Source organism: Hypanus sabinus, chromosome 1, assembly GCF_030144855.1.
Source record: "Hypanus sabinus isolate sHypSab1 chromosome 1, sHypSab1.hap1, whole genome shotgun sequence".
In the NCBI taxonomy this organism is placed as follows: domain Eukaryota; kingdom Metazoa; phylum Chordata; class Chondrichthyes; order Myliobatiformes; family Dasyatidae; genus Hypanus; species Hypanus sabinus.
The window spans coordinates 208,679,547-208,705,922 of NC_082706.1; the positions used below are offsets into that span (position 1 = coordinate 208,679,547).

The window sequence follows — 26,376 nt, forward strand, 5'->3', positions numbered from 1 at the left end:
ACCAGCAGTTGCCCGAGCTGCAAGTCTCCCCTCCCCATGCCACCGATGTTGTCCAAGGGAAGGACATTAGAAGTTTAGGCTACCAAAACAGGGTACGAATCCCTGCTTCAACACATTGCGGTGGAAGAGGAGGTCATGGAACAACATGTTAGAATGGGAATGGGGATTGGAATTGAAATGGTTGACCACTGGGAAATGTTATTTGTGCACATGGAGCAAAGTTGCTGGACAAGGCAGTCCCCCAGTCTGTGTCAGGTCTCACCATTGTAGAGAAGGCCATGCAAGGGCTACTGGATACAAAAGATGACCTAAACAGACTTGCAGGTGAAGTGTTGCCTCACCAGGAAGGACTGTTTGGGACACAGAATGGGGGCAAGCAAGGAAGTGAGTGGGCAGGTGTACCACTTCAAGCAACACATTTAGAATGCTGGTGGAACACAGCAGGCCAGGCAGCATCTATAGGAGAAAGCACTGTCGACGTTTCGGGCCAAGACCCTTTGTCAGGACTAGGTGTACCACTTCCTCCACTTGCAGGGATAAGTGTCAGGAGACTAGTGGGCAGGGACGAAAGGACAAGGGAATTGCAGAGGGAGTGATCCCTGAGGAAAGTGGAGGGGAATGGGGAGGTAACGATAGATTTTTAGTGGTGGGGTCCACTTGAAGATGGCAGAAGTTGCAGAGATAGATGTGCTGGATGCAGAGAGCATGGGTTAGTGGGTAAGGACGAGAGGAACTTTACCCCTGTTATGGCAGCAGGAAGATGGTGTGAGAGCAGATGTCCAGGAAATGGAGGAGACGCGGGAGAAAACAGTATCGATGATGGAAGAAAGGAACCCCTGTTTTTTGAAGAAGGGTGGAACTGAAGATATATTTCACTGATGAAGTCTCCAGTGCACAGGATTAAAAGAGATTGCAGAGGGGCTGCACAGACTCAGCAAGCTACATCTCGGGCACAGCCTTCCCCGGCATTGAGGACAGCTTCAAGAGGTGGTGCATCAACCATTAAAGATCTTCACAATCCAGGACATGCCTTCTCATTACTGCCATCAGAAAGGAAGTACGAGAGCATTCGGGTGCCTGGACGGACTGTACTCTCCTCAGCGCTGAATGGGCTCTGCACGATCAATGCCTCTCATCATCTTGTACACCTCTATCAGGTCACCTCTCATCCTCCATTGCTCCAAGGAGAAAAGCTCGAGTTCGCTCAACCTATTCTCATAAGACAAGCTCCCCAATCCAGGCTTTATCCTTGAAGATCTCTTCTGCACCCTTTCTATGGTTTTCATGTCCTTCCTGCAGTGAGGCGACCAGAACTGAGCACAGTACTCCAAGTGGGGTCTGACCAGGGTCCTACATAGCTGCAACATTACCTCTCAGCTCTTAAACTCGATCCCACAACTGATGAAGGTCAATGCACCGTATATCTTCTTAACCACAGAGTCAACCTGCGCAGCTGCTTTGAGAGTCCTATGGAATCCGACCCCAAGGTCCCTCTGATCCTCCACACTGTCAACAGTCTTACCATTAATACTATATTCTGCCTTCATATTTGACCTACCAAAATGAACCACTTCACACTTAGAATGCTGGTGGAACGCAGCAGGCCAGGCAGCATCTATAGGAAGATGCACTGTCGACGTTTCGGGCCGAGACCCTGTACACTACCATCATTTCTGTCTCATTGGAACGTACCTATGCAGAACACCACTCAAATAACCCCTGAACATTTGCCACATTTCTTCCATACATTTCCCTGAGAACATCTGTTCCCAATTTATGCTTCCAATTTCTTGCCTGATAGCCTCATATTTCCCCTTACTGCAACTAAATGCTTTCCTAACTTGTCTGTTCCTATCTTTCTCCAATGCTATGGTAAAGGAGATAGAATTGTGATCACTATCTCCAAAATGCTCTCCCACTGAGAGATCTGACACCTGACCAGGTTCATTTCCCAATATCAAATCAAGTACAGTCTCTCCTCTTGTAGGCTTATCTACATATTGTGTCAAGAAACCTTCCTGAACACATCTTACAAACTCCACCCCATCTAAACCCCTTGCTCTAGGGAGATGCCAATCAATATTTGGGAAATTAAAAACTCCCATCATGACAACTCTGTTATTATTACACCTTTCCAGGATCTGTTTCCCTATCTGCTTCTCAATATCCCTGTTACTATTGGGAGGCCTATAAAAAACACACAGTAGAGTTATTGACCACTTCCGGTTCCTAACCTCCACCCCCAGAGACTCCGTAGACAATCCCTCCATGGCGTCCACCTTTTCTACAGCTCTGACACTATCTCTGATCAACAGTGCCATGCCCCCACCTCTTTTGCTTCCCTCCCTGTCCCTTCTGAAACATCTAAAACCCGGCACTTGAAGTAACCGTTCCTGTCCCTGAGTCATCCAAGTCTCTGTGATGGCCACCACATCATATCTCCAAGCACTGATCCACACTCTAAGCTCATCTGTTTTGTTCACAACACCCCTTGTGTTAAAATAGACACATCTCAAACCTTTGGTCTGAGCACGTCCCTTCTCTATCACCTGCCTATCCTCCCTCACACACTGTCTTCAAGCTTTCTCTATTTGTGAGCCAACAGTCTCTTCCCCAGTCTCTTTAGTTCTGTTCCCACCCCCCAACAATTCTAGTTTAAACTCTCCCAGGTAGCCTTAGCAAACCTGCCCGCCAGGATATTGGTCCCCCTGGGATTCAAGTACAACCATTCCTTTTTGTACAGGTCACACCCGCCCCTAACAAGGTCCCAATGATCCAGAAATCTGAATCCCTGCCCCCTGCTCCAAGCCCTCAGCCATGCATTTATCCTCCACCTCATTCCATTCCTACTCTCACTGTTGCGTGGCTCAGGCAGTAATCCCGAGATTACTACCTTTATGGTCCTGCTTCTCAACTTCCTTCCTAACTCCCTGTAGTCTTTTTTCAGGACCTCCTCCCTTTTCCTGCCAATGTCATTGGTATCAATGTGTCGAACAGCCTCTGGCTGTTCTCCCTCCCATTGCAGGACATCCCAGACCCTGGCGCCTGGGAGACAAACTTCTTTCCTGTGTCCACAGAATCGCCTGTCTGACTATAGAGTCCTCTATCATTACTGCCTTCCTCTTCCTTTCCCTCCCTTCTGAGCCACAGGGCCAGACTCTGTCCCAGAGGCGCAGCCACTGTTGCTTCCCCCAGGGAGGCCGCCCCCCCCCCCCACCCCCCAAAGGTACTCAAACAGAAGTACCTATTGTCAAGGAGAACAGCCTCTCTAGCTTCTGACTCCTACCTTTTCCTCTCCCAAACACAAACCTTCATGGAGATCCGCTGGTAAGGTTACGCGATCTCGGCTTGCTGAGGGGATCGGCCCTACAGTCCTCGGACTCGCCTGATGCTGGTAGACAGAGATGGAGACGTCGAAAGCGATGTGCGAGGAAACGGAAGCGAGACAAGCGGCCAGGAAAAAGCCAACCCAGCCGGCCGGCTCTCCAGTGTCCGCTCCCTGGACAATAAAATGGACTACACCCGACTCCAGTGGGAGTATGTTTTCAGAGTCACGGACTCGCCTTGTTTCCAGCGGACAGGGACACGGCTCTCTCCGGTCAGACTCACGGCGGTGGTGTGCTGACACCAACACGGAATGGAGCAGGAACTCTGCCCTGGTTTCCAGACACGGCTCATCGCCACTGGAGTTTGTTGCTGTTCGATGCAGACCATTTTATTTACCACGGGAATCCGGTGTCTACATCCCCCCCGGCGCTCTGTGAACTGTTCGGGGCTATTAGCGAACGCGCGCCCTGATGGACTGTGTATTGTCGCCGGAGATTTTAACCACGCCAACCTTAGGTCAGTGCTCCCCCAATTCCATCAGTATGTGGACTTTGCAACGAGGGGGGAGAACGTGTTGGACCTGGTTTATACAAATTCCCCGACCCCGCCTCGGTTACTCAGACCACATCTCTGTTACGCTAATCCCAGCATACAGACCGCCCGTCAGGCGCTCCAGACCAGTTCAGAAGCTGGTGAAAACCTGGCCAGCAGGAGCCATCTCTGCTCCTCAAGACTGCTTTGAGCACACTGACTGGCACATGTCCAGGGAGGCTGCAACCATTGGCGACTCTACCAACTTAGAGGAGCACACAGCATCAGTGACCAGCTACATCAGCAAGTGCATTGATGATGTTACTCTGTCCATCACTATACGTGCCAACCAGAAACCATGGATGACCGCAGAGGTGCGTGCACTGCTGAGGACCTGCGACTCTGCCTTCAGAGCAGGCAACAAGGCAGCCCTAACAACAGCAAGGGCCAAACTGTCCCGAGCCATCAGAGGGCAAAGCGTGCACACGCCCAGCGAATCCACAGTCACTTCCAGGACAGCAGCGACACGCGGCGCATGTGGAAGGGCATCCAGGACATCACCAATTACAAGACAATATCACCTGACTGTGTGGGTGATGCCTCCCTCCGAGATGCGCTGAATAACTTCTACGCCCGGTTTGAGGTGGAAAATGACATGGCAGCGAGGAAGTCCACCCCTCCTGCAAATGACCAGGTGCTGTGTCTCACCGTGGCCGATGTGAGAAGAACCCTGTGCAGGGTCAACCCACAGAAGGCTGCTGGACCAGACAACATCCCTGGTAGAGTGCTCAGAGGATGTGCAGACCAGCTAGCAGATGTTCTCACTGACATCTTCAACATCTCCCTGAGCAGTGCCACCGTTCCAACGTGCTTCAAGGCTGCCACCATCATCCCCGTGCCGAAGAAGTCTTCAGTATCCTACCAAAATGACTACCGTCCCGTTGCACTCACATCCATCGTGATGAAGTGTTTGGAGAGGCTCGTCATGAGGCACATCGAGACCCTGCTGCCCCCCTCACTGGACTCCCTGCAGTTTGCGTACCGTCCCAACCACTCAACAGATGACGCCATTGCCATCACCCTCCATCTGGCCCTAACCCACCTGGACAAACAAGACACGTACGTTCGAACGCTGTTCATAGACTTCAGTTCAGCATTCAACACAAACTTCCCTCAGTACGCAAACTGCAGGGAGTCCAGTGAGGGGGGCAGCAGGGTCTCGATGTGCCTCATGACGAGCCTCTCCAAACACTTCATGATGATGGATGTGAGTGCAATGGAACGGTAGTCATTTAGGCAGGACACTGAAACTATTTGGAGGCCTAAACACCTCCCTCTGCAACTGGATCCTAGACTTCCTGACTGGGAGACTTCAGTCAGTCCAGATCGGAGGCAGCATCTCCAACACCATCACACTGAGCACGAGGGCTCCCCAGGGTTGTGTGCTCAGTCCACTGCTGTTCACTCTGCTGACCCACGACTGTGCTGCAACACACAGCTCGAACCACATCATCAAGTTCGCCGATGACACGACCGTGGTGGGTCTCATCAGCAAGAACGACGAGTCAGCTTACAGAGAGGAGGTGCAGTGGTTAAAGGACTGGTGCAGAGCCAACAACCTGTCTCTGAATGTGAACAAAACAAAAGAGATGGTTGTTGACTTCAAGAGGGCATGGAGCGACCACTCCCTGCTGAACATCGACGGCTCCTCTGTAGAGATCGTTAAGAGCACCAAATTTCTTGGTGTTCACCTGATGGAGAATCTCACCTGGTCCCTCAACACCAGCTCCATAGCAAAGAAAGCCCAGCAGCGTCTCTACATTCTATGAAGGCAGAGGAAAGTCCATCTCCCACCCCCCATTCTCATCACATTCTACTGGGGTTGTATTGAGAGCATCCCGAGCAGCTGCATCACTGCCTGGTTCGGAAATTGCACCATCTTGGATCGCAGGACCCTGCAGCAGATAGTGAGGTCAGCTGAGAAGATCATCATGGTCTCTCTTACCGCCATTACTGACATTTACACTACACGCTGCATCCGCAAAGCAAACAGCATTATGAAGGACGCCACACACCCCTCATACAAACTCTTTTCCCTCCTGCCATCTGGGAAAAGGCGCTGAAGCATTTGGACTCTCAAGACCAGATTATGTAACAGTTTCTTCCCCCAAGCTATCAGACTCCCCAATACCTAGAGACTGGACTGACACCAACTTACTGCCCTCTACTGTACCTATTGTTTATTATTTATTGTAATGCCTGCACTGTTTTGTGCACTTTATGCAGTCCTGGGTAGGTCTGTAGTCTAGTGTAGCTTTTTTCTGTGTTGTTTTCACGTAGTTCAGTGTAGTTTTTGTACTGTTTCATGTAGCACCATGGTCCTGAAAAGCGTTGTCTCGTTTTTACTGTGTGCTGTACCAGCAGTTATGGTCAAAATGAAAATAAAAAGTGACGACTTGACTTGTTCTGACTGTTACTCACTTATCTTCTGTCTCCCCAGGCCCTGTGAATACCTGCCTGTAACTCCTCTCTATCACATCCTCAGTCTCCCTGACCAGATGAAGATCATCGAGCTGCATCTCCAGTTCCCTAACCCGGTCCCCAAGGAGCTGCAGCTTGAAGCACCTGGCGCAGGTGTGGCCATCGAGAGGCTGGGTGTCTCTCGGACTTCCCACATCTGACACCCAGTACAGAACAACAGCCTCACAGACATGCTTCCTGTCTGTAATCGGCACAGATAACCTACCTTGCCTTGACCCGTTATTGCTGAAGCCCCATTGAGCCAAAGTCGTCCAACTCTGTGTCTCTCTACGCCGAGGTCTGCTTCCCTGACACCCGCTCTATTAGGTGTCTCCTTTTAAACACTTCTCGCTGTTCTCACTGTCTGATGCCCACATGCTTGCGCAGTCGTGCCGCGAAATAATAATAATAATAAAAAACACAATGGATATAAACACATAAGATATCTCACATACACAGATTGATTGGATGTCCATAAGGTGATGCTAGGCACGGCAGTGTCTGTACATAAGGTGGCTGAAAGAAAATGATATAGTAGTGGTGTTTTGGGGGTATGATGGGGTGGAGGTGTTGATCAGCCTTACTGCTTGGGAAAGATAACTGCTTTTGAGTCTGGTGGTCTTGATGCGGATGCTACGTAGCTTCCTGCCTGTATACAGTATGCATCCCGAAATTCTTTTCCTTCGCAAATGTGCACCAAAACAAAAATGTGCCCAAAGAATGAATGGCAGTTAAATGTCAGAACCCCAAAGCCCCACCCCCAACTTCCCCCGCCACATGCACAAGAGGCAGCAAGACAATGATCCGTGTCCCCCCGCCCCACCTGCAAAAAAAAGTACCGGCACCCATCACCGAGCACTCCAGCATGCAGCAAAGCATCAATCAAGACACAGACTTGCAGTATCCCAAAGTCTACTCGTTCACCCGGTAAGTCAACATACCACTGGCTCTCTCTCTCTCCCTAATAAGGGAAAATGAGGTATTCCCATTTCACAGCAAGAGGGGAGACATATCAAATAACTCACTGATTTATGGTGTTAAAAGTCTGTTGCATCGCTTTTTCCGAGCTCTGTGCCCAAAGAATTCAGGTCTCTGGACACAGCCCACAATGTAAACCCAACATCCTGGAGTGCATATGATAATAAGGTCTAGGAGTGTAAATCCTGGAGTGCATATGATAATAAGGTCTAGGAGTGTAAATCCTGGAGTGCATATGATAATAAGGTCTAGGAGCATAATTAGACTATTTGGTCCATCAAGTCTGTTCCTCCATTCGATCATGGCCGATTTATTACCCCTCTCAACCCCATTCTCCTGCCTTTTCCCCATAACCTTTGATGCCCTTACTATTCAAGGAAGCCAATGATTTGGCCTCCACAGCCATCTGTGGCAATCAATAGATTGATTCACCACTCTCTGGTTAAATGATTTTTTCCTCATTGCTGTTCTAAGTGGATGTCCTTCTAATCTGAGGCTGTGTCCTCTGGTCCTGGATTCACCCACTAACGGAAATACCCTCTCCACATCAACTCTGTCAAGGCCTTTCAAAGTTCAATAGGATTCCCCCTCATTCACCATCAAACACTCCTCATACATTAACCCTTTTATTCTCATGAACCTCTAAACCCTCACATCCTTTCTTAGGTAAGATGCCCAAAGCTGCTGACAATAGCACCCAAAAAGTTATCACTTTCTACCTTGAAAACAGCAACCAAGAGTAAATATGCTTTCAGGTAGACTATTTCACACATTCCAAGAATTCACAGTTTACTGAAAGAAGGATTGCATCCTCATCTCAGCTCAGGAACTGTTCATCCCACTCCCATCATGGAGGGGGCTATACCAGGACCACCAGACTCAAAAACAGTTACCTTCCCTAAGCAGTGAGGTTGATCAACACCTCTTCACACCCCCAACCACCACTCACCTTATGTACAGACACTCCTGTGCCTAGTATCACTTTGTGGACTTACAATCAATCTGTGTACATAAGTTATCTTATGTACTTAGATTTAAATTTTTTATTATTACGTTCTTTATCATATTGTGGTTTTTTAGAGACCGAGCAGAGGAGATTTACCAGGATGTTGCCTGGATTGGAGGGTGTACCTGATGAGAATAGGTTGAGTGAACTCAGTCTTTTCTTCTTGGAGTGACAGAGGACGAGAGGTGACCTGCTTGAAGTGTATAAGACAATTGGAGGCATTGACCGTGTAGATAGCCAAAGGCTTTTTCCCAGAGCTGAAATGGCTAACATGACGGGGCATAATTTTAAGATGCTTAGAAATAGGTACCAAGGGGATGTCAGGGGTAAGTTTTTCACACAGAGAGTGGTGGGTGCGTGGAATGCACTGTCGGTGATGGTGTTGGAAGTGGATACTATAGGGTCTTTTAAGAGCCTCTTAGATGGATATATGCTTAGAAAAATAGAGGGCTATGCGGTAGGGTAATTCTAGGCAGTCTCTAGAGTAGGTTACATGGTCAGCATAACTTGTGGGCCGAAGGGCCTGTAATGTGCTGTAGATTTCTATGTTCATCGGATCTGGAGTAATAATTATTTCATTCTCTTTTACACTTGTGTACTGGAAATGACATTAAACAATCTTGAATCATGTTGAAATTCAGGTGTTTGAGGAAATAACCTCTCCTCAACTACCTTGTCAACCACTCCCATGATTCTATCTGTTAGAGTAAGAGCATTTCTCATTCTCCTGAGCTCCTGAGAATATAGGCTCATCCTAATCAAAGGGAGTTGGGGTGTATGGGGTGTCAAGGGAGGGGTATCACCTCTGGTAAAGGGGCTGTCATGTCCATTCTGGGGCAGCTCACTCACCTTTGGTCCTCACCAGACAGTCCGCTCTCACCTGTGGTCCCGAGTAACATGCAATAGTGGCCACAGCCGGGTAGCTGGCGGGTTCCTTAGCCCAGTGAGATAGGGACATGCCTGTCCTAGCATGTGAAGTCAGCTCTGGCAGACTGGATGGGTGAGATCATCAGTGATCCAACTTCCAGGAAGGCAATTTTACAACCCTTCATGGAGAGCAAAGGACGTGTTGACGCATGGAAGTCATGGCCATCCACTACGGCCAAGGAAGACCCCAGTTTGTGATAACTGCTCATATCACTGGACCTGAGGTCAAGAAAATGGAACTGCCCCACTTTAAAAACGCCCCCACACAGTTTCTTTATGCAGTTCACATTATGATTTGCACAAATCTAATTGTTATCGTCAGATTCAATGGGCAACCAATCAACCAAGTAAATGCTGACATTCATCTACTCACAGCTAATTACCATCTAAATGGAAGTGTGCTGATCATGAGACCAGGAAGAGGTGAGTGACAGATGCATTTAAAACATGTTAAACAGCTGTCCTGAGTTTTGCAGAAGGCAAGGCATTGTCCCAGCAATGGCTTCTGTCAAGCATTCTTTTCGGCTCTCAGAGGTAATGAAGCAGCTGTGTTTCATTATGAGATTGAGAAGATTTGGTATCTCACCAAAGACTCCAGCAAATTTCAACAAATGTACTATGGAGAGCATTCTAACTGGTAACATCACTGTCTGGTATGGAGGCCCCACTGTCAAGATTGGAAAAAGCTGCAGGAAGTTGTAAACTCAGCCAGCTCCATCATGGGCACGAGCCTTCCCAGCATCCAGGACATCTTTTGATGCCTCAAGAGGTGGCATCAATCATTAACGACCCCTATCCCCCAGGACATGCCCTCTTCTTATCGCTTCCATCGAGGAGGAGGTACAGGAGCAGACGAAAGAGAACCTGCAGATGCTGGAAAATCAAGCAGCACACACAATGCTGGAGGAACACAGCGGGCCGGGCAGCATCTATGGAAAAAAGTACAGCTGATGTTTTGAGCCGAGACCCTTTGGCAGAACAGCTTCTACAGGAGCAGCTTCTTTTCAGGAACAGTTTCTTCTCCATCATCCCATTCCTGAATGGACAATGAACCCTAGACCTTTTCCTGTTTTCATATAGTATGGTCTCCACAGAGCCCTGATCTCAACAGCATTGAGGCTGTCTGGGATTACCTAGAGAGACTTAAGCAAGTGAGACAGCCAAAGTCCGCAGAAGGACTATGGCGAGTTCTCCAAGATGCTTGGAACAAACTACCAGCTGGTTACACAAAATATTGGTTTGATTCAATTTTTTACAGATTACTGCACTTTATAATATTTTTTGACATTTGGAAACATTACTTTTGAAAGCATCTTCACTTTACAGAATTTCTTTACATGTGTGTGGTAAACCATGTATACCTGTCTGGACATGCCCCTCTGCTGACTGCTCCTGTGGCTCCTCCCACAGACCCCTGTATAAAGGCAATTGGAGGCACTGCTCCCTCCCTCAGTCTCTGAAATGCTGTGCTCCATTTTGCTGCTAATACAAAGCCTATCGTTCACCTCCCGTCTCCGAAAGTTATTGATGGTGCATCAATGTGTCTATATAGTACTGTGCAAAAGTCTATGCTTATGTACACAATAATAGAATAAGGAAGAAATACAGTATGTATATATCACCATGAGGTATATTGTAATTTATAATATATTTTAAGTGTTACATTGCACTGCTGCCACAAAACAACAAATGCCAGTAAACGTCAGTGGTAATAAATCTAATTCTGACTCTTCTCATTAATGAGATCACTTTACAGCCATCTCTAATGTACCCGATTCTGGCCCCAGAAATTCTAGATGGGTACATCCCTTTGGCAGAGGGTCCTGGTTATGGATTGAATCCAGTTAATTCAGCCAATTATGTCCTAGTTAGAAAGTTCTCCATTACAAGGTTCACTGTATAGCCATGTTCCATCAGCGATAACGCAATCACATCCTTCTTTAAATGCAGATATTAAATCTTCACCCTCTGCTCTCAGGGTGATCTCACCAACACTTTAATCCATTTCTGCAAGACTTTCTTCATTGGATTCCAACCCTTTGCAGTTCAGACCAATACATCTTTTGCCTTCCTGATGAAGGGTCCTGGCCTGTTTACTCCCCTCGGACCTGCAGAGTTCCTGCAGAGTTTTGTGTGAGTTGCTCTGCAGAATCTCCAGTGTTTGTGCTTTGCCTTCCAAATTGCTTCCTGACATGTTCTGTACTGCCCGTGCAAGGATATCCTTAACATTCAACATTAATTAGATCCTGAATAATTTGTTTAATAAAGACCTTTTTGCACTAATATTTGTTTATTAAATACCTTTTTCCTATTCCTTTGCACTAAAATGAAAATACATTATACTCCATATAACCATATAACAATTACAGCATGGAAACAGGCCATCTTGGCCCTTCTAGTCTGTACCGAACGCTTACTCTCACCTAGTCCCACTGGCCCGCACTCAGCCCATGACCCTCCATTCCTTTCCAGTCCATACACTGATCCAATTTTACTTTAAATGACAATACCAAACCTGCCTCTACTCCACTTGTCCAATTATCTAATCAGCTGAGCCCCTTTATTTTCATTTCTTTTCCACTTGCAGCTTACTTTCCAACATTACTGTCTATCTTTTGCACAGACCAGAGGGCACAACCTCAGAATAGGAAATCGCCACTTTAGGATGGAGGTGAGGATTACAGGGGAAGGTAGGAGAATGGGGTTGAGAGGGATAATAAGTCAGCCATGATGGAATGGTGGAGCAGACTCATTGGGCTGGATGCTTTAATTCTGCCCCCAAGTCTTATGATTTTATTGTCTTATATCAAGCATCAATAATTAACTTTATTCACCATATACATTTACATCTTATGCAGGATAAAGAATTATATAAAAATAAAGGTAGAAGGATATTGAATAAAATATGCATAAATACATAAATACCAGCATGCATTTACAAGGTAAATAGCATTATAAACAGTGGTTTAAAGTGTTTACAGAGCACTGCAGTAACAAGAGTGCAATAGGGGGTGTTGGGGGAGAGGCTAACTAGAATGGTTGATTGGATTAACTGCCCGAGGGAAGAAACTTCTGCCTTGAAGTTTTTTGTTTTAATAGCTCTATTATGCTGTTTAGAAGGGAGCTTTTGGAAAAGGCAGTTTGCAGAGTGGGTAGTGTCCACAATGAGTTTTCTTCGTCCTGGATACATGCAAGTTCTGCGGTGGTGGTAGACTGCAGCCAGTGACCTTTTCTGCTGAGCTGACAGTTTCCTGCATGTCCTGGATATTGTAAATGGATGCTACACCAAACCAGACAGTAATGGCTGGGCTGAGGAAGCTCTCAATAATGGCAGTGTAGAATTGCAACAGCATGTTCTACTATATTATATAGCATGTAATATATATAATCGATAATATATAGCTGTCTCTAATGTTACCATGTGAACATTGGCTTTGAAAAGGTCAGAGTCAAAATCACGGAATTGTATTGTTTGAACTTCATTGTTATAGCCACAAGTAGGACTAGACTTGAAAGATAAACGTAGATTAGCTTTATTTGTCATATGTACATTGAAACATGCAGTGAGCTGTACCGTCTGCACCAATGACCAACACAATCTGAGGACGTTGTCATTCTCAGAATCCTTTCGCCCCTCTGACTCCTTGTTAGATCCGGGTCAGTGTGACAGACTACGGACTTCACAAAAGGGGAGTCAGGGTAGTGTTCGTTGAGGGGGCAGTGGTGGGAAGGGTGAGCAGCTTTAAGTCAACATCTCTGATACTGGAAATCCAGAAGGCTGCTCCATTTTCTCTTTAAAAAAATAGAGGCTTTTCGTACAGTTTACGTCGCATATGGGGAGAAGGTAGGCTATGGGGGCTGAGAGGAAAAATGGATCAGCAATGACAAAATGGCAGAATAGGCTCGCTGGGCGATATGCCCTAATTCTGCTCCTGTACCTTATGGTCTTCACACCAAGGGTGTCAATATCTCTGAGGAGCTACTCTGGGCCCAACATATTGATCTAATTACAAAAAGCCATGAGAGTGATGATATTTCCTTAGGAGCTAGGTATGTCACCAAAGACTCTACAGATGTATGGGAGAGAGCACCCAAGCTGATTATGTGCTCCCGGTGTGGCCTTCTCTATATTGGTGAGACCGACGCAGACTGGGAGACCGTTTCACTGACCACCTACACTCTGTCCACCAGAGAAAGCAGGATCTCCCAGTGGCCACACATTTTAATTCCACGTCCCATTCCCATTCTGATATGTCTATCCATGGCCTCCTCTACTGTCAAGGTGAAGCTACACTCAGGTTGGAGGAACAACACCTTATATTCCATTTGGGTAGCCTCCAACCTGATGGCATGAACATTGATTTCTCTAACTTCTGTTAATGCCCCTGCTCCCCTTCTTACCCCATCCCTTATTTATTCATCTATCTTTTTTCCCTCTCTCTGACCCTCTCACAATCATCCTGCTCTCCATCCCCCTCTGGTACTCTCCTCCCACTTTCTTTCTCCCTAGACCTCCTGTCCCATGATCCTCTCCCTTCAGGACAGGTAGCAAGTGTCTCCTTGCTTCTGGCGCCAACACAACAAGCTCGCAGCTCACCAACTCTAACCCGTACGTCTTTGGACCGTGGGAGGAAACCGTAGCGCCCAGGGGACCCACGTGGTCTTGGAGAGAACGTACAAACTTCTTAGAGACAGCAGCGGGAATTGAGCCCCGATCACTGGCATTTTAAAGCATTATGTTAACCACCATGCTATTTGGTGTGTTGTTGAGAAAGGCGGCAGTGTCTTCCCTGACCATTTGTAACTACGCCTGTGCTGCACAGAATACCAGATCGAGGTTCTTTGGAGTGATCAATGAGCTTGTTCTTTGGAACTTTATTATTCCGTTGAAGCCTCCTTTGATTTAAGCAATTAGGGTTGTAGTATCTCTCACAGAGATTCCTAATCTTTTTCCAGTAATCCTTTGTTGGAAAGAGTATGGCAGGTGTGCCAAGGTTCAACCAGTGAGGCAGACGACAAAGGCTTTGCCCCTGTTATCTAGGGGAGGGGTGAGTGCTAGCATCAGACACCAGTTGATAACTGCTGACTTCAGTGATGTGCTAATGGTGCACATGGATATGCTCAGTACTAGATCATAAGATTATTAGACATAGGAAAAGAATTAGGCCATTTAGCCCATTCATTCTGCTCCAACATTCAAATATGGCTGATTTATTATCCCTCTCAACCCCATACTTCTGCTTTCTTCCTGTAACCTTTGAATCTATGACTAATCAAGAACCTATCAACCTCTACCTCCACAGATTCACCACTCTATAGCTAAAGAAATTTCCCCTCATCTCTGTTCTTAGTGGATATCTCTCTGTTTACTGGTTGTGCCCTTTGGTCCTAGACTCCCCCACTATCGTTAACATCCTCTCCACATCTACTCTATCCAGGCCTTTCAATGTTTGAGATTCCCCCACACCCCTCAACATTCTTCTAAACTGCAGTGAATTGAAGTCCAGAGCTTTCAAACATTAACCCTTTCATTTCCAGGATTGTGAATGTCCTTTGAACCCTCTCCAATGTCAGCACATCTTTTCCTAGATAAGGGGCCTGGAACTGTACATAATACTGATGTGCGGTCTGACCTGCGTCAGTGTATTTTCCTGCCTTGAAGGTATAATTGTTTCTAGAGACTTTTCACTTTTCAGTAGCAGGAGTCATGCCATTTGAATCAGACTATCTTATAGGGTATTGTTGTCACTGGGTTTGTTATTTCTACTGTCAGCATGAGAAGAAAAAAATTACTTTCTCTTTGTTCTCTCTGCTCCTCTTTCTTGTTTCCTGCTCTTGTAACAGTAAACAATCATAAGCAATAAATGTTAACTTCCGAAGATCCTTGGAATCACAGAAGTATCAGGATCTAACAATAAAGTGAGAAAATTATCTATCCATGCTCTTAGGTACTTCTGAGGTTCCCTTTGTTCCACTAAAATCCCATCGAGACAGTGTCAATGTCACAAGACTAAGGAACTGATTACGGCCTTCAGGAAGGGGTAGACGAGTGAACACACACACACACACACACACACACACACACACACACACACACACACACACACACACACCACACTCACACACACACACACACACACACACACACACACACACACACACACACACACACCACACTCACACACACACACACACACACACTCACACACACACACACACACACACACACACACACACACCACACACACACACACACACACACACACACCACACACACACACACACACACACCACACACACACACACACACACCACACACACACACACACACACACACACACCACACACACACACACACACACACACACACACACACACACACACTCACACACACACACACACACACACTCACACACACACACACACACACACACACACACACACCACACTCACACACACACACACACACACACACACACACACACACCACACTCACACACACACACACACACACACTCACACACACACCACACTCACACACACACACACACACACACTCACACACACACCACACTCACACACACACACACACACACTCACACACACACACACACACACACACACACACACACACACACACACACACACCACACACACACACACACACACACACCACACACACACACACACACACACCACACACACACACACACACACCACACTCACACACACACACACACACACACCACACACACACACACACACACACACACACACACACACACACTCACACACACACCACACTCACACACACACACACACACACACTCACACACACACACACACACACACACACACACACACACACACACCACACACACACACACACACACACACACACCACACACACACACACACACACACACACACCACACACACACACACACACACACACACACACACACCCTCATTGAAGAGATCTGCAAGGAAAGAGCAAGCAGGTTCAAGTTCTTGGGTGACAAAATCTCGGAGAGTCTGTCACAGGCCAACACGTTGATGCAATCACACAGGAGGCACACCTATAGCTCTACATCATTAGAAGTTTGAGGAGATTTGGTATGTTGCTAAGGAAATTTCTACAAATGTACCATGGAGAGCATTCTGACCTGTTACATCACAGCTTGTTCCCCTCAGCAATCAGGTTTCTGAACAATCCATGAACACTATCTCTTTAATTCTCTTGTGCATTATATATACTTTTTTGACATAGTAATTTTTATATATTGCTGCTGCAAAACAACATATTGCACAACATTCATTAAGTCACTGGTATAATTAAAGCAGAGATTGATAGGTTCATGATTAGTCAGGGTGTCAAATGTTATAGAGCATAGAACATAGAATAGTACAGCACATTACAGGCCCTTCAGCCCACAGTGTTGTGCCAACCCTCAAACCCTGCCTCCCATATAATCCCCCCACCTTAAATTCCTCCATATACCTGTCTAGTAGTCTCTTAAATTTCACTAATGTATCTGCCTCCACCACTGACTCAGGCAGTGCATTCCACGCACCAACCACTCTCTGAGTGAAAAACCTTCCTCTAATATCCCCCTTGGACTTCCCTCCCCTTACCTTAAAGCCATGTCCTCTTGTACTGAACAGTGGTGCCCTGGGGAAGAGGCACTGGCTATCCACTCTATTCCTCTTAATATCTTGTACACCTCTATAATGTCTCCTCTCATCCTCCTTCTCTCCAGAGAGTAAAGCCCTAGCTCCCTTAATCTCTGATCATAATCCATACTCTCTAAACCAGGCAGCATCCTGGTAAATCTCCTCTGTACTCTTTCCAATGCTTCCACATCTTTCCTATAGTGAGGCGACCAGAACTGGACATAGTACTCCAAGTGTGGCCTTACCAGAGTTTTATAGAGCTGCATCATTACCTCGCGACTCTTAAACTCTATCCCTCGACTTATGAAAGCTAACACCGCATAAGCTTCCTTAACTACCCTATCTACCTGTGAGGCAACTTTCAGGGATCTGTGGACATGTACCCCCAGATCCCTCTGCTCCTCCACACTACCAAGTATCCTGCCATTTACTTTCTACTCTGCCTTGGAGTTTGTCCTTCCAAAGTGTACCACCTCACACTTCTCCCGGTTGAACTCCATCTGCCACTTCTCAGCCCACTTCTGCATCCTATCAAAGTCTCCCTGCAATCTTCGACAATCCTCTACACTATCTACAACACCACCAAACTTTGCGTCGTCTGCAAATTTGCCAAACCACCCTTCTACCCCACATCCAGGTCGTTAATAAAAATCACAAAAAATAGAGGTCCCAGAACAGATCCTTGTGGGACACCACTAGTCACAACCCTCCAGTCTGAATGTACTCCCTCCACCATGACCCTCTGCCTTCTGCAAGCAAGCCAATTCTGAATCCACCTGGCCAAACGTCCCTGGATCCCATGCCTTCTGACTTTCTGAATAAGCCTACCGTGTGGAACCTTGTCAAATGCCTTACTAAAATCCATGTAGATCACATCCACTGCACTACCCTCATCTATATGCCTGGTCACCTCCTCAAAGAACTCTTTCAGGCTTGTTAGGCATGATCTGCCCTTCACAAAGCCATGGTGACTGTCCCTGATCAGACCATGATTCTCTAAATGCCCATAGATCCTATCTCTAAGAATCTTTTCCAACAACTTTCCCACCACAGACGTAAGGCTCACTGGTCTATAATTACCTGGACTATCCCTACTACCTTTTTTGAACAAGGGGACAACATTCGCCTCCCTCCAATCCTCCAGTACCATTCCCGTGGCAATGAGGACATAAAGATCCTAGCCAGAGGTTCAGCAATCTCTTTCCTTGCCTCATGGAGCAGCCTGGGGAATATTCCATCAGGATGCGGGGATTTATCCATCCTAATGTATTTTAACAACTCCAACACCTCCTGTCCCTTAATATCAACATGCTCCAGAACATCAACCTCATTTATATTGTCATCACCATCATCAAGTATTCATTGAGGACCTCACTCACTTCCACAACCTCCAGGCACATCTTCCCACCTTTATCTCTAATCGGTCCTACCTTCACTTCTGTCATCCTTTTGTTCTTCACATAATTGAAGAATGCTTTGGGATTTTCCTTTACCCTATTCGCCAAGGCCTTCTCATGCCTCCTTCTTGCTCTTCTCAGCCCCTTCTTAAGCTCCTTTCTTGCTACCCTATATTCCTCAATAGACCCATCTGATCCTTGCTTCCTAAACCTCATGTATGCTGCCTTCTTCCACCTGACTAGATTTTCCACCTCACTTGTCACCCATGGTTCCTTCACCCTACCATTCTTTATCTTCCGCATTGGGACAAATTTATCCCTAACATCCTGCAAGAGATCCTTAAACATCGACCGCATGTCCATAGTACATTTCCCTGCAAAAATATCATCCCAATTCACACCCGCAAGTTCTAGCCTTATAGCCTCATAATTTGCCCTTCCCCAATTAAAAATTTGCCTGTCCTCTCTGATTCTATCATTTTCTATGATAATGCTAAAGGCCAGGGAGCGGTGATCACTGTCCCCCAGATGCTCACCCACTGAGAGATCTGTGACCTGACCCAGTTCATTACCTATTACTAGATCTAGTATGGCATTCCCCCTAGTCGGCCTGTCAACATACTGTGACAGGAATCCATCCTGGACACACTTAACAAACTCTGCCCCATCTAAACCCTTGGAACTAATCAGGTGCCAATCAATATTAGGGAAGTTAAAGTCACCCATGATAACAACCCTGTTATCTTTGCACCTTTCCAAAATCTGCCTCCCAATCTGCTCCTTGGTATCTCTGCTGATACCAGGGGGCCTATAGAATACTCCCAGTAGAATAACTGCTCCCTTCCTGTTCCTGACATCCACCCGTACTGACTCAAAAGAGGATCCTGTTACATTACTGATGCATCATCAATAACTCACTCTGAGACATAAAGGCGAGATATCGGCTTTTATTGACTGGAAGTAGGGACAAGCAGTGAATGACCACCATACTACATCCTGGAGACTGAGAGGCCGGGCTCAGGCCTCGATCACCTTTATACAGGGGTCTGTGGGAGGAGCCACAGGAGCAGTCAGCAGGAGGTGTGTCCAGACAGGTATATGTAGTTCACCACAATTACCCACCCTTTCTGCAGCTGTAACAGTATCCCTGGCCAGTAATGCCACCCATCCTCCCCTCCCCCCACCATCCCTTTTAAAGCATTGAAATCCAGGAATAATGAGAATCCATTCCTGCCCTGGTGCCAGCCAAGTCTCTGTAATGGCCACAACATCATAATTCCATGTATGTGTCCAAGCTCTCAGTTCATCACCTTTGTTCCTGATGCATTGAAGTACACACACTTTAGCCCTTCTACCTTACTACCTTTACACCCTTTATTCTGCTTCTCTTTCCTCAAAGCCTCTCTATATGTTAGATCTTGCTTTACTCCATGCACTTCTTTCATTGCTCTATCGCTCCGGGTCCCATCTCCCTTGCAAATTAGTTTAAACCCTCCCGAACCACGCTAGCAAACCTACCGGCAAGGATATTGCTCCCCCTTGAGTTCAGGTGCAACCCATCCAATCTGTACAGGTCCCACCTTCCCCAGAAGAGATCCCAATGATCCAAAAATCTAAAACCCTGCCCCCTGCACCAACTCCTCAACCACGCATTCAACTGCCATCTCCTCCAATTCTTACCATCACTATCACGTAGCACTGGCAGCAACCCTGAGAACGCCACCCTTGAGGTCCTGTTCTTCAGCCTTCTGCCTAGTTCCCGAAACTCACACTTCAGGACCTCATCCCTCTTCCTGCCTATGTCGTTGGTCCCAACATGTATCACGACTTCTGGTTGCTTTCCCTCTCGTACCAGGATGTCATGCACCCAGTCAGAGACATCCCGGACCCTGGCACCCGGGAGGCAACAAACCATGTGGTTTGTTGCAGGGAGAAAGCAGGAGAAAAGGGTTGAGAGGGGTAATAAATCATCCTTAATGGAATGACAGAGCAGACTTTATTGGTTGAATGGCCTAATTCTGCTCCTGTGTTTTATGGTCTTAAGGTGTTACACCAAAACATACAATGAAATTCACTGGAATACAAAAGTAAGTTAGCCAGTAATATTAAAAAGGATACCAAAGGTTTCTTCAGATACATGAAGTTTTAAAGAGTGGTGAGAATCACTGAAAAATTATGCTGGGGAGGTAGTAGTGGGGGAAAGGGAAATGGCAGGTGAACTAAATAAGTATTTTGCATCAGTCTTCAAGATGGAAGAAACTAGCAGTATGGTGGAAGTTGCAAGTGTCAGGGGTCATGAAATGTGTGAAGTTACCATTACTAGAGAGAAGGTTCTTGGGAAACTGAAAGATCAAGTCACCTGGGCCAGATGGTGTACACCCCAGAGCTCTGAAAGAGGTGCTGAAGAGATCATGGAGGCATTAGGAAAGATCTTTCAAGAACCACTTGATTCTGGAATTGTTCTGTAAGACTAGAAATTGCAAATGTCACACCACTCTTCAAGAAGAAAAAGGGGTAGAAGAAAGGAAACTATAGTCTTACCTCAGTGACTGTGAAGATGTTGGAGTTGATTATTAAGGATGAGGTCTCAGGATACTTGGAGGCACATGATAAAATAAGCCACAGTCAGCATAGTTTCCTCAAAAGAAAACTGCCTGACAAACCTGTTGGAATTCTTTGAAGAACAAGCAAGCAGAATAGACAAAGGAGAATCAGTTGATGTTATGTACTTGGATTTTCAGAAGGTCTTTGACAAGGTGCCACAAGAAGCTGTTTAACAAGCTATGGACCCATGGTATTACAGGAAAGATTCTAGCATGGATAAAGCAGTGGCTGATTGGCAGGAGGTAAAGAGTGAGAATAAAGGCTGCATTCTCTGGCCGGCTGCCAGTGTCTAGTGGTGTTCCACAGGGGATTGTGTTGGGACCGATTCTTTTTACGATATATGTCAATGATTTGGATGATGGAATTGATGGCTTTGTTGCAAAGTTTGCAGACAATATGAAGATAGGTGGAGGGACAGGCAGCTTTGAGGAAGTAAAGAGGCTACAGAAGGACTTAGACAGATAAGGAGAATGGGCAATGAAATGACAGATGGAATACAGTGTCAGGAAGTCTGTGGTCATGCACTTTGTAGAAGAAATGAAAGAGTTGACTATTTTCTAAATGGATAGAAAATACAAAAAACTGAGACACAAAGGGACTTGGGAGTCCTTGTGCAGGATTTCCCAAAGGTTAATTTTCAGCTTGAGTCTGTGCAACATTAGCATTCATTTCTAGAATGTGAATTCTAGAAATGAATATAAACGCAAGGGTATAATGTTGAAACTTTATAAAGCACTGGTGAGGCCTAGAGTGTTGAGAGCAGTTTTGGGCCCCTTACCCTAGAAAGGAAGTGCTGAAACTAGAGAGGGTTCAAAGGAGGTTCAGGAAAATGATTCTGGGATTGAATAGCCTGACATACGAAGAACGTTTTATGTCTCTGGGCCTGTGTTCACTAGAATTCAGAAGAAACAAATTGCAAGGTGAAAGGCCCTGATAGAGTGGGTGTGGAAAGGATGTTTCTTTTGGTGGGAGAGTCTAAGACTAGAAGACACAGTATCAGAATAGAGGAGCATCCTTTTTAGAACAAAGATGAGGAGGAATTTCTTTAGTCAGAGAGTGATGAAGCTGTGGAATTCTTTGCCATGGGCAGCTGTGGAGGCCAGGTCATTATGTGTATTTAAGGCAAAACTTGGTAGATTCTTTATTGGTCAAGGAATAAAGGAGTATAGGAAGAAGGCAAGAAATTGGGGCTGAAGGAGGAATTGGATCACCAATGGATGAGATGACAGAGCAGATACGATGGGCCAAATGTCCTAATTCTGCTCCTATATCTTATGGTCTTATTGTGTTATGGTCTCCTGGTTTACATTAATAATCATACAACCTACTGATGTGCTGAGGTCAGCCTGCAAGTTAGCAACTTTCAATTCATTAGTGTTATTATTTCAGAAGACCTGTCCTGGACCCAGATTGTAAATGCACCTTTGAAGAGAGCACCTTTACTTCCTTAGGAGTATGACAAACTTCTGTAGATGTGTAGTGGGCAGTGTATTGACTGGCTGCATCACAGCCTGGTATGGGAACACCAATGCCTTTGAATGGGAAATCCTATAAGAGGTAGTGGATTGAGCCCAGTACATCACAGGTAAAACCCTCCCAACCATTGAGTGCATATACAGGAAACACTGTCGTAAGAAGGTAGCGTCTGTCATCAGAGATTCCCCACTACCACGGCCATGCTGTCTTCTCACAGCTGCTGTCAGGTAAAAGGTACACGAACCTCAAGACTCACACAACCAGTTTCAGGAAGAGTTACTACCCCTCAACCATCAGGCTCTTGAGCAAAAGGTGATAACTACACTCACTTGACCATCCATTGAGATATTTCCACATCAATGATCTCACACTGAGAAATCTTTATCTTGTTATCTCATGTTCTTGTTATTTATTGCTATTTATTTATATTTGGATTTGCACCGTTTGTTGTCTTCTGCACTCTGGTTGATCTTTCATTGATCCTGTTATAGTTACTATTCTATAGATTTGCTGAGGATGCCCACAAAAAAATGAATTTTAGGGTTGTATTTGGTAACATATATGTACTCTGAGAATAAAATTTACTTTTGAACTTTGCAGTGTTGCCACACATTCCAGTGCCAACATAACCTATCCACAATCCTCAGCAGAACAATACAAACAGCAGCAAAAGCAAAACCAGCCCCTTTCCTCCCCCTCCCCCCTCCACCCACACAGACTGACAGACCCTCCAACCAAGTCAGGCTGTCGTCGGGCTTCCAGTCCTTGGCCTTAGAATCACAAACTCACAGAATCAGTTCTCTGACCACCAGTCAAGAAGAGCCAGGGCCTTTAGGCCTTTGACCTCCGGGATGGCCAACGTCAATCTTTGACCTTCAGGCCTCTAGCTAAGGACCCACTGACTTCAATCTTTGACCTTCAGGCCTCTAGCTAAGGACCCACTGACTTCAATCTTTGACATTCAGGCCTCTAGCTAAGGACCCACTGACTTCAATCTTTGACATTCAGGCCTCTAGCTAAGGACCCACTGACTTCAATCTTTGACATTCAGGCCTCTAGCTAAGGACCCACTGACTTCAATCTTTGACCTTCAGGCCTCTAGCTAAGGACCCACTGACTTCAATCTTTGACCTTCAGGCCTCTAGCTAAGGACCCACTGACTTCAATCTTTGACCTTCAGGCCTCTAGCTAAGGACCCACTGACTTCAATCTTTGACTTTCAGGCCTCTAGCTAAGGACCCACTGACTTCAATCTTTGACATTCAGGCCTCTAGCTAAGGACCCACTGACTTCAATCTTTGACCTTCAGGCCTCTAGCTAAGGAGCCCACTGACTTCAATCTTTGACCTTCAGGCCTCTAGCTAAGGACCCACTGACTTCAATCTTTGACATTCAGGCCTCTACCTTGGACTTCAGATGTTGGGACCACTTTACAGCTCAGCGGCTAAGCTACGAGGATGAGCAGCGGTATGAACTGCGGCTGGTGGTATCAGATGGAAAACGGGAGAACCAAGCACTGTTAACGGTCAATGTCATCAACAAGAATGATGAGGCACCCGTCTTCACACAGAACGAGTACCATGGCACCGTCAGGGAAGAGCTTGAAGAACAGCCGGTCTTTGTCCTACAGGTCTGTGGCTCTCTTTATTCAGAGATACAGCCCGGTAACAGGCCCTTCTAGCCAAACGAGCCCACAACACCCAATTACACCCATGTCTTCAATTACCCTACTCAGCTGTACACCTTTGGAGTGTGACAGGAAGCTGGAACACCCGGAGACAACGCACGCAATCACCGGCGGAACGTGCAAACTCCTTACAGAGGGAGACGGAATTGAACCGGATCACTGGCACTGTGATAGTTACACTGGCTGCTAACCTGGGTCACTGGCACTGTGATAGTTACACTGGCTGCTAAACCACGTCACTGGCACTGTGATAGTTACACTGACTGCTAACCCTGTTCACTGGCACTGTGATAGTTACACTGGCTGCTAACCTGGGTCATTGGCACCGTGATAGTTACACTGCCAGCTAACCCGGGACACTGGCACTGTGATAGTTACACTGGCTGCTAACCCGAATCACTGGCACTGTGATAGTTACACTGACTGCTAACCCGGGTCACTGGCACTGTGATAGTTAAACTGGCTGCTAACCCGGGTTACTGGCACTGTGATAGTTATACTGGCTGCTAACCCGAATCACTGGCACTGTGATAGTTACACTGACTGCTAACCCGGGTCACTGGCACTGTGATAGTTAAACTGGCTGCTAACCCGAATCACTGGCACTGTGATAGTTACACTGGCTGCTGAACCACATCACTGGCACTGTGATAGTTACACTGACTGCTAAACCACATCACTGGCACTGTGATAGTTACACTGGCTGCTAACCGGGGTCACTGACACTGTAACATTAACACCAACTGCTAACCCGGGTCACTGGCACTGTGATAGTATTATACTAACTGCTACCCTCGCAAATGTTTAGTGAAAATATGCTCCAGGTTCCAAAAAGTCTTTCCCTATTTGTTGCATTATTACACTCTACAATTAACAAATAACCATTTGAATTTTCATTAAATTAGACATATGTGACAGCTTTTGATCACAAGATCAGGTGGCACTTCATCTGCACGAATATTGCAGTCACGTACACCGTCTGGCTAAAGAAATTCCTTCTCATTTCCGTTTGAAAGGGACCTCTGTATTCTGAGGCTGTGCCTTCTGGTCCTTGACCCTCCACCTATTGGAAACATCCTCTACATCCACTCCATCTGGGCCTTTCGATGTTCAGTAGGTTTCAATGAGATTCCCCTCATTCTTCCAAACTTTCAATGCCCAATTTGGAATCATGGAATTTGCTATGAATTTATTGTGTAAGCCTACAAAAAAAAAGAATCTCAGAGTGGAATATGGTGCACTTTGATAATTAATTTACTTTGAACTTTGAATGTGATATTTAAAACAGAGGTTGATAGATTCTGCGTTAGTAAGGGTATCAAAGGTTACAGGGAGAAGGCAGGAGAATGTGGTTGAGGGGGTAATAAATCAGCCATGTGTGGGTGGAACAAATTCAATGGGCTGAATGGCCTCAGTCTGCTCCTAGGTTTTACAGTTTTATGGTCTTATCACAGCCAATGCATAGAAGGTACATCACAAGATAAAACACAGATGTTGATTTTAGGCCAAAGAACTGTTCAAACTTCCCCTGCTCTCAACTCCATCCTTTCATTACGCTCCGCATACTTGAGATAGTTCACCGTCACAAACAACAATTAGAGGCTAGAAATGAAACTGAGCTGCTGTGGAAAAGCATTGGCAACATGAGCACGTCAGTACAAAACACACACAATGTGTCAATAAGGAAGTTAACGTCATTTTCGGCCTTGGTTACAGCGCACTATACCTATCATTAATGTCAAGAATCAAAATTCAAGATTGCTTGTTATCATTCTTCACTACACGAGTGTAAAGGAAAACAATATGCTTGTTACTCTGGATCTGATACAGCAGGTTTGTCAGCACACAGGGGTGAGGGAGGAGGCAGCTTATTTCCCAGCAGCCCCATCGAATCATGATTCTTTAGCAAGGGCAAATAAGAATAAGGCAGGAGAAAGAAGAGTGGCTGTTGTGTGAGTGGATCAGGGTTAGAGTGGGAAGGCTGTGGCAGGAATAGGCTTGGGCAAGGGAAGTATCTGGTAAGTCTCTTCTTCATTCTTCGTCAGTTAGTGCAGACTTAGAGCAGCAAGAAGGCTCCAGGGGCTTTGTGTGAGATGCGGGAAGTCAGGGAGACCTCCAGTCGCCCGGGTAACCACATCGGCACCACGTGCACCGAGCTGCAGCTGTTCAGAGAATGTATAAGGAACTGGAGCTGCAGATTGATGACCTTCAACGCATATGGGAAAAAGAGAAGGTGATAGATTGGAGTT

At 46.1% G+C, this 26,376-nt stretch overlaps 1 protein-coding gene across 4 annotated transcripts in view; it reads right to left on the reverse strand.

Annotated features, from left to right (window-relative positions):
- cdh17 (cadherin 17, LI cadherin (liver-intestine)) overlaps positions 1–26,376 on the reverse strand; it is a 181,159-nt gene that overhangs the window by 142,065 nt on the left and 12,718 nt on the right. Inside the window, exon 1 of one of the 4 annotated variants that reach the window (XM_059984822.1) lies at positions 3,564–3,740. The exons of 1 other annotated variant lie outside the window; for it this stretch is intronic. The gene's annotated coding sequence lies outside the window, so the exon portion shown is untranslated. Of the gene's footprint in view, positions 1–3,286; positions 3,741–26,376 lie in introns of those variants that run through there. 2 more of the 4 variants (XM_059984814.1, XM_059984805.1) reach the window with 2 other exon arrangements.